Raw genomic sequence first — 12210 nt, 5'->3', positions numbered from 1 at the left:
CATGTGGAATCTGTGGATACCCAGCTTGGCGAATGTAACACCTTGCTCTCCCGCCACTCCAGTATATTGTTGGCGATGCAGCGTAGATTGGACGATATTGACAATAGGGGTAGACGAAATAATCTGCGGATTCGGGGGGTTCCTGAAGATATTCCTCAGTCGGGAATTGAAGATGCTCTCACCAAAATATTTAATGAACTTTTACATGCTGATCCTGATGCACGGATTCATTTTGATCGAGCCCATAGGGCATTGCGCCCTCAAGGTATGCCCTCTGAAAGACCCAGAGACATTATATGCCGATTGCATTATTATAAGGTTAAGGAGCAAATTCTACGACATGCCAGACAAACAAAGGAGATCGACTTCAATGGATGTCCAGTACAGATTTTCCAGGACCTTTCGTGGTCAACGCTCCAACAGAGGCGCCTTCTCCGTCCTCTCACAGAGGAACTACATAAGCGGGACATTAAATTCCGATGGGGCTTTCCGCTAAGTGTGCAAGTAATGTATGAGGGGAAGCTCCATATTCTTCGAGAACCTGCTGAATTGCCCCAGTTTTGCTCTTCTCTGGGTCTGCCTACTATTTCAGTCCCCAATTGGCTGGATTTATTGGATACCAGTGCCCCCGTGCCACCTCGTAGGGAGTTCTGGCTGCAAGCCCGAGGCTCCAGACGTAGACCGGGAAGAGATCCTACAGCTGAAAGTGAGGAAACTACCTGATCAGGACAGTTATTATGGTCCGTAACATTTTATTTTATGCTTGATGATTTTTGTGGTCTACTTGTTGATCTTTGCTGTCTTTCCTATACATTGTAGGTCACTTAACACTTTTTCACTTCCATTTAAATGCGATCCTGCTAGATGTCTATGTGGGTCGCAATGGCCCATGAACAGTTCTTGTTTAACCTGATTATTTCATGTTAATTTTTAATATTCTAGATTAATGTTTTCCTATTGATTTTATATATTTTACTGATCTAGGCGAATACTTGGCTTTAATATTACTCTAATTTAGATAGGTCCTAAAACAAAAAGGGACCTATTTGGGTGTCATGTTCACTATTACCCTCCTATTTCCCCCTACTCCGTTGTGTATACAATGTCCATGGACCCCTTAAGGGCTTCCATGGCCTTTATTACGGAGTTCTGTTCTTACTACACTAATATATTCAGTTTTGAATTGAGATTTAATCTGATGTTACAATGTCCTTTGTTTTTTAGGATTTGTTCCATGTTTTCCTTGTATTTCCTTTGTTTTCTTCCTGTCTTCCTTCCCTTTTGGCTCTTATGTGTCCCCTCTTCTCCCAATATCTTTTTGCTGGTAGACGCTCTCTGCATGCAGGTAACTGTTCCTTGTATCCGACAAATGAGACACTCTCCTACACACTTTAAATATGGCTAAGTTAACTATTTTTTCTCACAATGTAAAGGGTCTTAATATACCGGAGAAAAGATCCCGTCTTCTGCATACGTTACATATAGATAAGGTGGATATAGCTTTTCTCCAGGAGACGCATTTTAAGAAAGGTGTGGCGCCATCTTTACGATCTCGTTATTTCCCAGTGGGGTACTTCAATGATTTCTCCGAAGCCAAGGCTAGAGGGGTGGCCATATTGTTTTCTAAACATTTGGTGCTCTCTGATACCTCAGTGGTCCATATTGGGGACGGTAGGGGATTATTGGTCAAGGTTACCATAGCTAATCAAAAATATTCTCTGGTAAATTTATATGTACCCAATAAAGGTCAGTCTGGCTTTCTACGTAAGTCATTAGAAATGATAGAAGATCAGTTGGAGGGCATCCGAGTGGTTGGTGGAGATTTTAACTGGGCTCTGGAGCCCTCTCTTGACACCACTTCTGGCTCTTCACGCACCTCTTTTAGAGAGGTTAGGAAATTCAGGCTGACCCTGCACGATTTTCAGTTGGTAGATACTTGGAGACTTTTACATCCATCAGAGAGGGATTACACTTTTTATTCTTCCCCTCATAATTCTTATTCACGCATTGATTATTTTTGTGTAGATCATTCCCATCTAGATCTCCTGGCAGATGCCGCTATTGGGCAGATTACTGGTTCTGACCACGCCCCTGTTTTTTTAACCTTGTATCTGCGTGATCCCCCTTCTCGCCAGTGGAACTGGAAGTTTAACGAGCAATTCCTTCGAGACTCTTACTGTAAAGATCAAATTGGGGAAACCCTAAGAGAGTACATCTCTCATAATGTCACCAACGATGTCTCATCAGTCTCAATCTGGGAGGCTCACAAATGTGTTGTCCGGGGGAAATGTATTCAGTTGGGGTCCTATCTCAAAAAAAAGAAAACTGAGTGTAGGGATGCGTTGTTATCTAAAATCCAGATGCTCGAACTTACCCATAAATCTACTATGTCCTCTGATGTATTTGTAGAACTTCAAAAGGCTAGAGACGCTCTTAATGATTTACTTTATGAAGGGGTTAGGAGAGGGTTTCGAAGATGCCGCCATAAATATTATCGTTGGGGGAACAAACCAGGCAAAATGCTGGCAAGGGCTCTTAGAGCTCAGAGATCCCTGACTTATCTTCAACGTATCAAGGATCATACAGGTAATCTCTGTCATACCGACAAGGACATTGCAGCAGTCTTTCAGACTTTTTACTCTGCCCTCTATAATCTAGGTCCGGATAATGCGAATTTAGATCACGCAGCTCGAGTATTGCAGATTCAGAAGTATTTGGAAGAAATAGACTTCCCTATTCTCCCCGAAGTGGTGACACAGGCTCTTGACTCCCCTTTCACAGAAGACGAATTATCTGTTGCCATCAAATCTTCCCCATCCGGAAAGAGCCCTGGTCCTGACGGCTTCACACTGTCATACTATAAGGCGTACCAAGATACTCTCTTGCCTCTTTTGTTACGGGCCTGTAATGCAGTTTCAGAGTATACCCCTTTCTCAGATCAATCGCTTGCAGCACACATTACGGTTATCCCTAAGGAGGGCAAGGATCCATCACTACCAGCGAGTTATCGCCCGATATCTCTCTTAAATGTAGATGTCAAGCTTTATGCAAAGCTTATAGCTAATCGGCTTAAGCCTCATCTCCCATCTATCATCCATTCTGACCAGGTGGGCTTTGTCCCGGGTAGGGAGGCGAAGGACAATACCACCAAAGTCCTTGATTTAATACACCATGCAGTCTCCTCTGATATTCCCATGGTGCTCCTCTCCACCGATGCTGAAAAGGCTTTTGACCGGGTGGATTGGGGTTTCATGACAGGGGTGTTGAATCGCTTAGGGTTGGGTGCAAGCTTCCTTTCTAAAATTTTGGCCCTATATAGAGCCCCTTCGGCCCAGATACGAGTGAATGGGATCTTGTCGGCCCCAGTCAACATATCAAATGGTACTCGTCAGGGCTGCCCTCTCTCTCCCTTGGTTTTTGTACTTTGCATGGAGGCCTTGGCAAGAGCAATTAGAGCGAATCCTAGTATCACGGGTCTTAAGGTGGGTTCATGGGATTATCGCCTTGCCCTCTTTGCGGATGATCTGCTAGCAATAGTAACTAATCCGGTTACCTCTCTCCCTAATTTAATGAAAGAATTCCAGCGTTTTGGTGACCTCTCTAATTTTAAGATTAATTATAGTAAGTCTGTTGCCTTAAATGTTACCGCTTCGGTCGAGACAGTGTCTGCACTTGGTACCTCCTTCCCCTTTAAATGGCAGACTTCTTCTCTTAAATACTTAGGCATATTTGTTCCTAGATGTTTATGTGACCTGTTTGCCCTTAATCATACGCCTTTGATCACTTCTATTCGTAAAGAATTGGATAAGTGGAGTTTGCAAAAGTTTTCGTGGCTAGGCCGCCTAAATATTATCAAGATGAATATTCTTCCGCGCCTCTTATATTTGTTGCAGGCCACACCGATTGCTCTTCCCTCAAGCTTCTTGTCAGAAGCACATACCCTCATCCGAAAATTTGTCTGGGGAGGTAGGAAGCCCAGATTTAAACATGAAGTGCTTTTTAGGCAGAAAAGTCAGGGAGGCCAACAATTACCAATGATATCCACTTACTATCAGGCCATTATACTCGGTAGAGTTCTAGATTGGACTCGGGGTACAGTGGGTAAGCAGTGGGTGGAGCTGGAGTCAGAATCGTCTAATCTTCATCTGAGTACTTTGCCGTGGTGTTCCAAAATTGTTCGTTCCGCACACCCAACAGTGGGCCCTACTTTAGAAATGTGGACAAAATTGCGAGTAAAACCCGGAATATCTTCAGTGATATCTCCTCTTACCCCTATCTTATACAATCCCCTTTTCCCTCCTGGGAATTCTGGGCGGTTTTCTTCCATATGGTCTGCTGCAGGGATTATTAGAGCTGGTCACCTTGTGGCCAAAGGTAAACTCGTACCCTTTTCAGATCTATGTGCCAATACCTCTCTTACAACCCAATCTCTCTGGGCCTACACTCAGATCCGACATTTTGTCTCTTCTCTGGGGGGTCCTTCAGTATTTGCTAGAGATATGACATCCTTTGAATCTATGTGTTCGCATCGGCAACCTCCTACACATATAATCTCGGGTATATATAAGATTTTATTACATAACATGTTTTCTGGAGACCCTCTTTTTGTAAAGGCCTGGGATAGAGATTTTATTAAAAAAGATATACATATCAATTGGGACAGAGTGTTTCTAGTTATTAATGCGTGCTCCAACAGTTTAGAGGTTTTGGAAACACAATATAAGGTCATGACACGATGGTACCGTTGCCCGGTCATTCTCCACAAATGCTATCCCACGGTGTCTCCTCTCTGTTGGAGATGTCTTGGGGAAACGGGTACGATGATGCACATCTGGTGGGATTGTCCACTAATTATCCCCTTCTGGGGTAAAATAATAGCCCTGGCTTCGGAGATCTTAGGCTTCACTGTTCCATCTGGCTCGGATTTTTGGTTGCTCTCACATACATCTGACCTGATCTCTCTATACAAAAAGTCCCTCCTTAGTCATATTAATAATGCGGCAAGGGCGGTACTCCCAGTGCATTGGCGCTCCCGGACCCCTCCTACAGTCTGGGAATGGTGTCAACGTCTTGACTTCTATATGACAATGGATGATGTTCTTTATTCAGCCCCTGAGAAACACTCTGAGTTTACTGCTATTTGGTCCAAATGGATTGACTTTAAATCATCTGCCTCATATGCAGCCCTCATTCCACATTCTTAATTATGGGAAAAAAGGAAATAAATTGTCTTATTTCGGATTTCGGTGCATTCAGGGTCTATCTGCATACCTTCCCCCTTTTCCCCCATTGTCTTACTCTCTCTCTGTTTTATTTTATTGTATGTATTTTTCTTTTTCTTTTCTCTTTACAAAAACAGATGTCTGTATGTAAGGATATGTCTGTATATGTGTGTAATGTTTCTTATATATACAGTCCGTGTTATGTATTGATTTTTCGTTTACAAAAATGTGTTTTTGTTCTGAAAATAAAGAATTTCTAAAAAAAAAAAATAGCAAATGGCCACCGATGGTTATCAACTATGCAATGGATGGCCATCGATGGTTTCACCAACCGAAGGTCAACCCTGTTTTTTGACAGACTGGCCCGTGGGCCAATCAGAACCACGGGCGGGGCTTCGCGGGTGTCGGGTGGCACCTTGTAAAGTAATATATGATTATGCTGTTCCATCGATGGAGAGAAACCATCTGGTTCTCCCCCATCAATGGGAAAAACATTTTAAATCGGCCATAAACCATCAATGATTATGAATCATTAATGGTCGATTGCCATCCCTACCTCTCACGCACGTGCACTGAAAAGTTAGTTTGTAAGGCAGAGGGAATTATAAGTGCCTTTCGTGACCCTCAGCTGGACCAGGAATGCTATTAAACCTATGAAGGAAAGCTATAGAACTACCATTTGTTGCATTTATCAAGAAATGAACTAATTCCTGTTTTGCAGGCCAGTGACTATATTTATATATATATATATTAGGGATGTGCAGGCTCTGATAGGTTCGAGTTTGCACGCCGAGTTCGGATTTTTCCCTCCAAAAATACGGAACTCAGAAAGAGGCTAAACGTCATCTTGCATGGACAAACATCATCATTCCTGGACAAAAGTCCAGGAATGATGATGTTTGTCCATGCAAGATGACGTTTAGCCTCTTTCTGAGTTCCGTTTTTTTGGAGGGAAAAATCCGAACTCGGCGTGCAAACTCGAACCTATCCGAGCCTGTACATCCCTAATATATATATATATATATATATATACATATATATATTGTGACACAGTTAGGTTAGGGGGTCCCTCTCCTGGGTAGAGGACTCCTTCCTTACACACACACAGCAGCAGGGAAGCAGCACACCAGTCTGGATGCAAGTACAAGCTGGTCGGCGCCAGTCTTTATTGTACAATGACAGAAATATAAAGAAAACATAAATATAAATCCTAGCCCTGTCGGGGCACTAACTTCACAGGTAGTTCCCTCACTACCAGAACCTGGCAGGGCCTAATGCCCTCGCCAGCAACAAAGCACAGCACAGTACTCACAAATAGGCTTTTCAAGTTTCTCTGAGCAAACTCCCTGCCTGCTCTCCCAGGTGAGACAATCAGCCCTCAACACACTAGGCTTATATTAGCCACTCTCAGGTGGAAAACTAACAAGCCTGTTACCAGGCTGTGAGAACCAAAACCTGGAGTGGCCGTGGGTGGAGCCCTCCCTCTCCTCTCACCCACAACCCTCAGGTCCCAAACCGGCTTTTCAAAAAGCCGAAACTCAAGCCTGCTACACTGCAGACTCTCTCCTGGGGGTTTAAAACACAAAAGACAGGAATCTGGGACAAATGTTCCTGCCACAGACCACTTTACCAGTGATCCTATCACAATATATATATATATAATGTCTATAGGCTCTACATCCATTGCCACAAGTTTTGAGAATGAGTATTAGTTTTCACAAAGTTTGCTGCTTCAGTGTTTTTAGACCTTTTTGTCAGATGTTACTATGGTATACTGAAGTAAAATTACAAGCATTTCATAAGTGTCAAAGACTTTTATTGACAATTACATTAAGTTTATGCAAAGAGTCAATATTTGCAGTTTTGACCCTTCTTTTTCAAGACCTCTGCAATTTGCCATAGCATGCTGTTAATCAACTTCTGGGCCACATACTGACTGATGGCCGCCCATTCTTGCCTAATCAATGCTTGGAGTTTGTCAGAATTTCTGGGTTTTAGTTTGTCCACCCGCCTCTTGAGGATTGACCACAAGTTTTCAATGGGATTAAGGTCTGGGAGGTTTCCTGGCCATGGACCCAAAAGTAGTTGTTTTTTTCCTGAGCCACTTACAGTAGTTACACTTTTGCCTTATGGCAAGGTGCTCCATCATGCTGGAAAAGGCATTGTTCGTCACCAAAATGTTCTTGGATGGTAGGGAGAAGTTGCTCTTGGAGGTTGTTTTGGCTCCATTCTTTATTCATAGCTGTGTTCTTAGGCAAAATTGTGAGTGAACCCACTCTCTTGGCCGAGAAGCAACTCCATACATCAATGGTCTCAGGAAGTTTTACTGTTGGCATGACATAGGACTGATGGTAGCGCTCACCTTTATTTCTCTGGACAATCATTTTTCCAGATGCCCTAAATAATATGAAAGGGGATTCATCAGAGAAAATAACTTTACCCCAGTCCTCAGCAGTCCAATCCCTGTACCTTTTACAGAATATCAGTCTGTCCCTGATGTTTTTCCTGGAGAGAAGTGGCTTCTTTGCTGCCCTTCTTGACACCAGGCCATCCTCCAATCTTCGCCTCACTGTGCTTGAAGATGCACTCACACCTGCCTGCTGCCATTCCTGAGCAAGCTCTGCACTGGTTGTGCCCTGATCCGACAGCTGAATCAACTTTAGGAGATGGTCCTGGCGCTTGCTGGATGTTCTTGGGCGCCCTGAAGCCTTCTTCACAACTATTGAACCTCTCTCCATGAAGCTCTTGATTGATTTAGGTGCAATCTTACTAGCAGCAATATCCTTGCCAGTGAAGCCCTTTTTGTGCAAAGCAATGATGACTGCACGTGTTTTCTTACAGGTAACCATAGTTAACAGAGGAAGAACAATGATTTCAAGCTCCACCCTTCTTTTAACGTTTCCAGTCTGTTATTCTAACTGAATCAGCATGACAGAGTGATCTCCAGCCTTGTCCTCGTCAACACTCTCACCTGTGTTAACGGGAGAATCACTGACATGATGTCAGCTGGTCCTTTTTTGGAATGGCTGAAATGCAGTGGAAATGTTTTTGAGATTAAGTTCATTGTCAGGGGAAAGAGGGACTTTGCAATTAATTGCAATTCATCTGATCACTCTTCATGACATTCTGGAGTATATGCAAATTGCCAACATAAAAACTGAAGCAGCAGACTTTGTGAAAACCAATACTTGTGTCATTCTTAAAACTTTTGGCCATGGCTGTATACAAATAGAATACTAATACTTTGGGAAAATTTACAGACCTCATATGAAACTCCTCATGTTGCCTCTTCTCATGCCTCAATGATGACACTAAAACTCCTAGTAAACTTAGAGGCTGTAATGGTTCAACCCCAAAAAAAGCATCTGTCTCAGCTGAGTATAGGTAGAAGGGTCTCTTATAAGTCAAATAAATCATTGAATTTGTTTGTGCAGTTGCACATTGCTGCCACTAGGCTGCGCAATTCCTCTATAGTAAAGTGTTCTGAAACCTCAGGGCATTTAAAGGTCATGAGCTAAAAAGAGTAACAGTATTCCTGTGATCATCGTTCCAATAATCCGGTACCTGCACTACGTGAAGCCACAGAACTAGAGTACTTTACAATGTAACACATACTCCCTTCTGTGTTAGCATTTTTCTCACTCCTACATAAGTTATACAGCTGTGCTAAGTAACAAAGAGTAAGCGGCAGGCTTTCAGGATGTGACATTTTATTATTTTATGAAACACAGGCACAGTTCTAATAATTGACCAGTTTTCAATGCAACATTTAACCTTTTGATCTCCGAGGATTTACGAAGGATTAACATACAATGAAAAATACAGATCTGCAATATATTTAGAATAGAGCTAAGAGGCGTAACAAGGGGTGATGATATCCAGGGCAAATAAAAAAATGGCACCTTAAAATTGTTGCATTGGTACTGAGGGCCCGATAAGAGACCCGCTCGCAACCGATTTTTGCAATCTGCGATGCCTACGCATCGCAGTGCACGTGCGCGAACTAGTCCGTGCGATCGGGCAGTGTTCGCTCGCTGCACATAGACAGCTCGCTAGAATGAGTGACAGGAGAAGCCGTTTATGGGTGGTGACAGAGGATGGTCGATGGAAACGGGGAGTGGTGGTGCGAACGCTGGCGTGCCTGAGAGTCTTAACGGCATTTTAGAGGCGTGCATAATTAAGACGCAGCATCATAGTACACATCACTTGGTTGTATTTCACACTGAAGTGCTCGCAGTGCTTGCGGCAGGGTATGGTCAACCAGAAGTGCTGCGATCACATCCGATGGTACTCAATGTTACCGGTGTTTGCATACACTTCCTGGAGATGACGTGGGAAAGTGGGCGTCTTAAAACAGGCTGGTGGGCGTCTGCATACACAGAGCGATTGCTAGCTAAAACATAGTGGGCGTCCTAATGCCTTGCCGTGCGATCGCCTGCCTTTGCCAGATTTGCATACGCTGGGAGTGTGCAAACGCATCTAGCGAGCAGGTCTGAATCGAGCCCTGAGTTTAACAAAGTGTAAACCCAAATAAGAAGCTTTAGGGATACTGTCAAATTATTTTTTACATCCTCTTTTACAAAAATGTATTGTCACCAGTTTAGACTTAAACGTTAGGCCGAAATTTCAATTTAATATTTAGAATTATGTTATCAACATGATGGACAGGCGTCATGTATAGTACACATTGGGCCTGATTCAGATCTGTATGCAAATGCCATCGCAGCTGTGATAGCTCACGGATCGCAATAGCGAAAATATGCTAATGACTCATTCGCCATCCAGTGCTTAGAGACGCCAACTGAAACATCTCAAATCCATCGCTCACGCACAAAACCCGGAAACATCACAAACAAATCGTTCGGCCATCAGCCTTCTGAGTAAGTTTAAGGTGCCACAGATGTGTCAGGTCTCCAGACACACAGAGGGCTCTCCTATTGTGAGCAATGACACAGTGGCTAATTTATGCATGCCCTGAGAACAGTGTTTAAACGGCCCGACACCTCTGCATTATTTTAACCACCACCCCCTCCGTTACCTCCCCAAACGCTGACTATCTGTCACTCACTTTGCAAGTGAACCCTCTGTGTGTGGGTGATCACAGAACAATTTCAGCTTTCACACATGCGCAATGACTAAAAAACACTCATACTGCGAAATATCGGCATTGGTGCAGATCTGAATCAGGCCCACTGTGTTATGTTGTAACAGTGTATAGAGATGTGTGAAATATGGTCACTAAAGCTACATGCAGTATTCCCAGCGAGGTGTAATTAATACATACAAAGCCCTGTCCCAATCCTCTCCCATTTCCATCTTGGACCTTATCTCCCTTTACACTCCTGTCCTCCCGCTTCACTCAACAAATGACTGTCGCCTCTCCACCCAACTGATTACTTCCTCCCACTCTCGCCTCCAAGACTCTGCCCGTGCTGCTCCCTGCCATTGGAACTCTCCATCTCCCTATCAGAATTTCCACCTCTCTACAAAACTTCACACGGGCTCTCAAGACTCATTACTTCATCAAAGCCTCCCGCTCCCATCCTAGCTCACTGCTCCATGCTCCTTGCTCACTTTCCCTTCCCTCTGTGCAGGGGCGGATTGGGCCACCGGGACTGCGGGAAACTTGCGCTATCGCGATCAAGCTCAGCTCTGAACGGGCAGTTGTCATGAATGAGCTTCTGTGCATGCGCAGAAGCTCATTCAGCAGTGAAATGGCCGAGGGAGGGCTGCTGTGCATGCCGAGCCGCAGCAGCTCCTCCCATGGGGCATTGCGGAGCACCTGAGTGGCACCTCACGGCCCCGCCTCCAGCAGCCACCAGTCCAGCGCAGGAGCCAGAAAGGGAATTGGAGAAGGGGCAGGGGTGGCAGGGCTGTTTCAGGACTGGCGCGAGCGGCCGCGACTGGCAGTGAAACTGTGCGAGTCACAACTTATCCACATGATGTGACATAGGACTCAAATATATATATATATATATCACATCCCACAAGTTGTGCAAGTTGTGTCGTGATAGTTATTTAGGTGATGCCCAGGATGTGATGATGTTAATATTATATTATGGTCACATCACATCCCAGGCATCACCTAAATAACTATCACAACTTGTGAGATGGGTGTGAAATATATACTAATATATGTATATATATATATATATATATATATATATACATACATACATATAATAATATATTTAAGGTGTCCTATGTGTTTGTGTTACTTCAGTATCATGCACACTGACATGTAAGTTGGTTGCACATGTAGTAATTAGTTATTTATAGCTGATTATGCTATTTATAGAAAATATGTGTGTATAGAGAGATCTATCTATCTACCTCACATATCTATTATCTATCTATCTATCTCACATATCTATCTATCTATTTATCTATCTATCTGTCTCATATAGATCTATCTATCTATCTCATATCTATCGATCAATCTATCTATCTATCTATCTATCTATCTATCTATCTATCTATCTATCTATCTCATATCTATCTATTTATATCATGTCTATCTATCTATGTCAAACAAATAGTGCGTTAATTCAGATTCTTACAAAATGTCAAAACGGAACAGGTTCCAGAATTGATTGCTTTAGGTGTGAACAACGCTCTCCTTATTTGAAACCACTGTATCAGTCCTAGCATGGGATGGGATGTGAAATATATACCGTAATACCGTATATATATATATATATATATATATATATATATATATATATACAGGGCCGGATTGAGGGCTACATGGGCCTGGAGCTGAAAATGAGAAGGGGCCTAGTATGAGAAGCAGAGGAGATGTGACCAGTGCTGTGTGGGTGTTGCCAGTGCCATGTGGGCATATACATCCCTATACTCTCAGCCCCAATGTCTCCCTAAATATATAAAGGAAAAAAAATGCTTCATTTTGTGAGGTAAATAGAAATACCATTTCACTACTTATGATTTATGGCTGACCATGTGGAGAGCTGATGGCCAGTCATCATCA

This window comes from Taudactylus pleione, unplaced genomic scaffold (assembly GCF_031769625.1).
Source record: "Taudactylus pleione unplaced genomic scaffold, aTauple2 ptg000201l, whole genome shotgun sequence".
Lineage (NCBI taxonomy): Eukaryota > Metazoa > Chordata > Amphibia > Anura > Myobatrachidae > Taudactylus > Taudactylus pleione.
Note: the sequence above shows the minus strand (reverse complement) of the source record.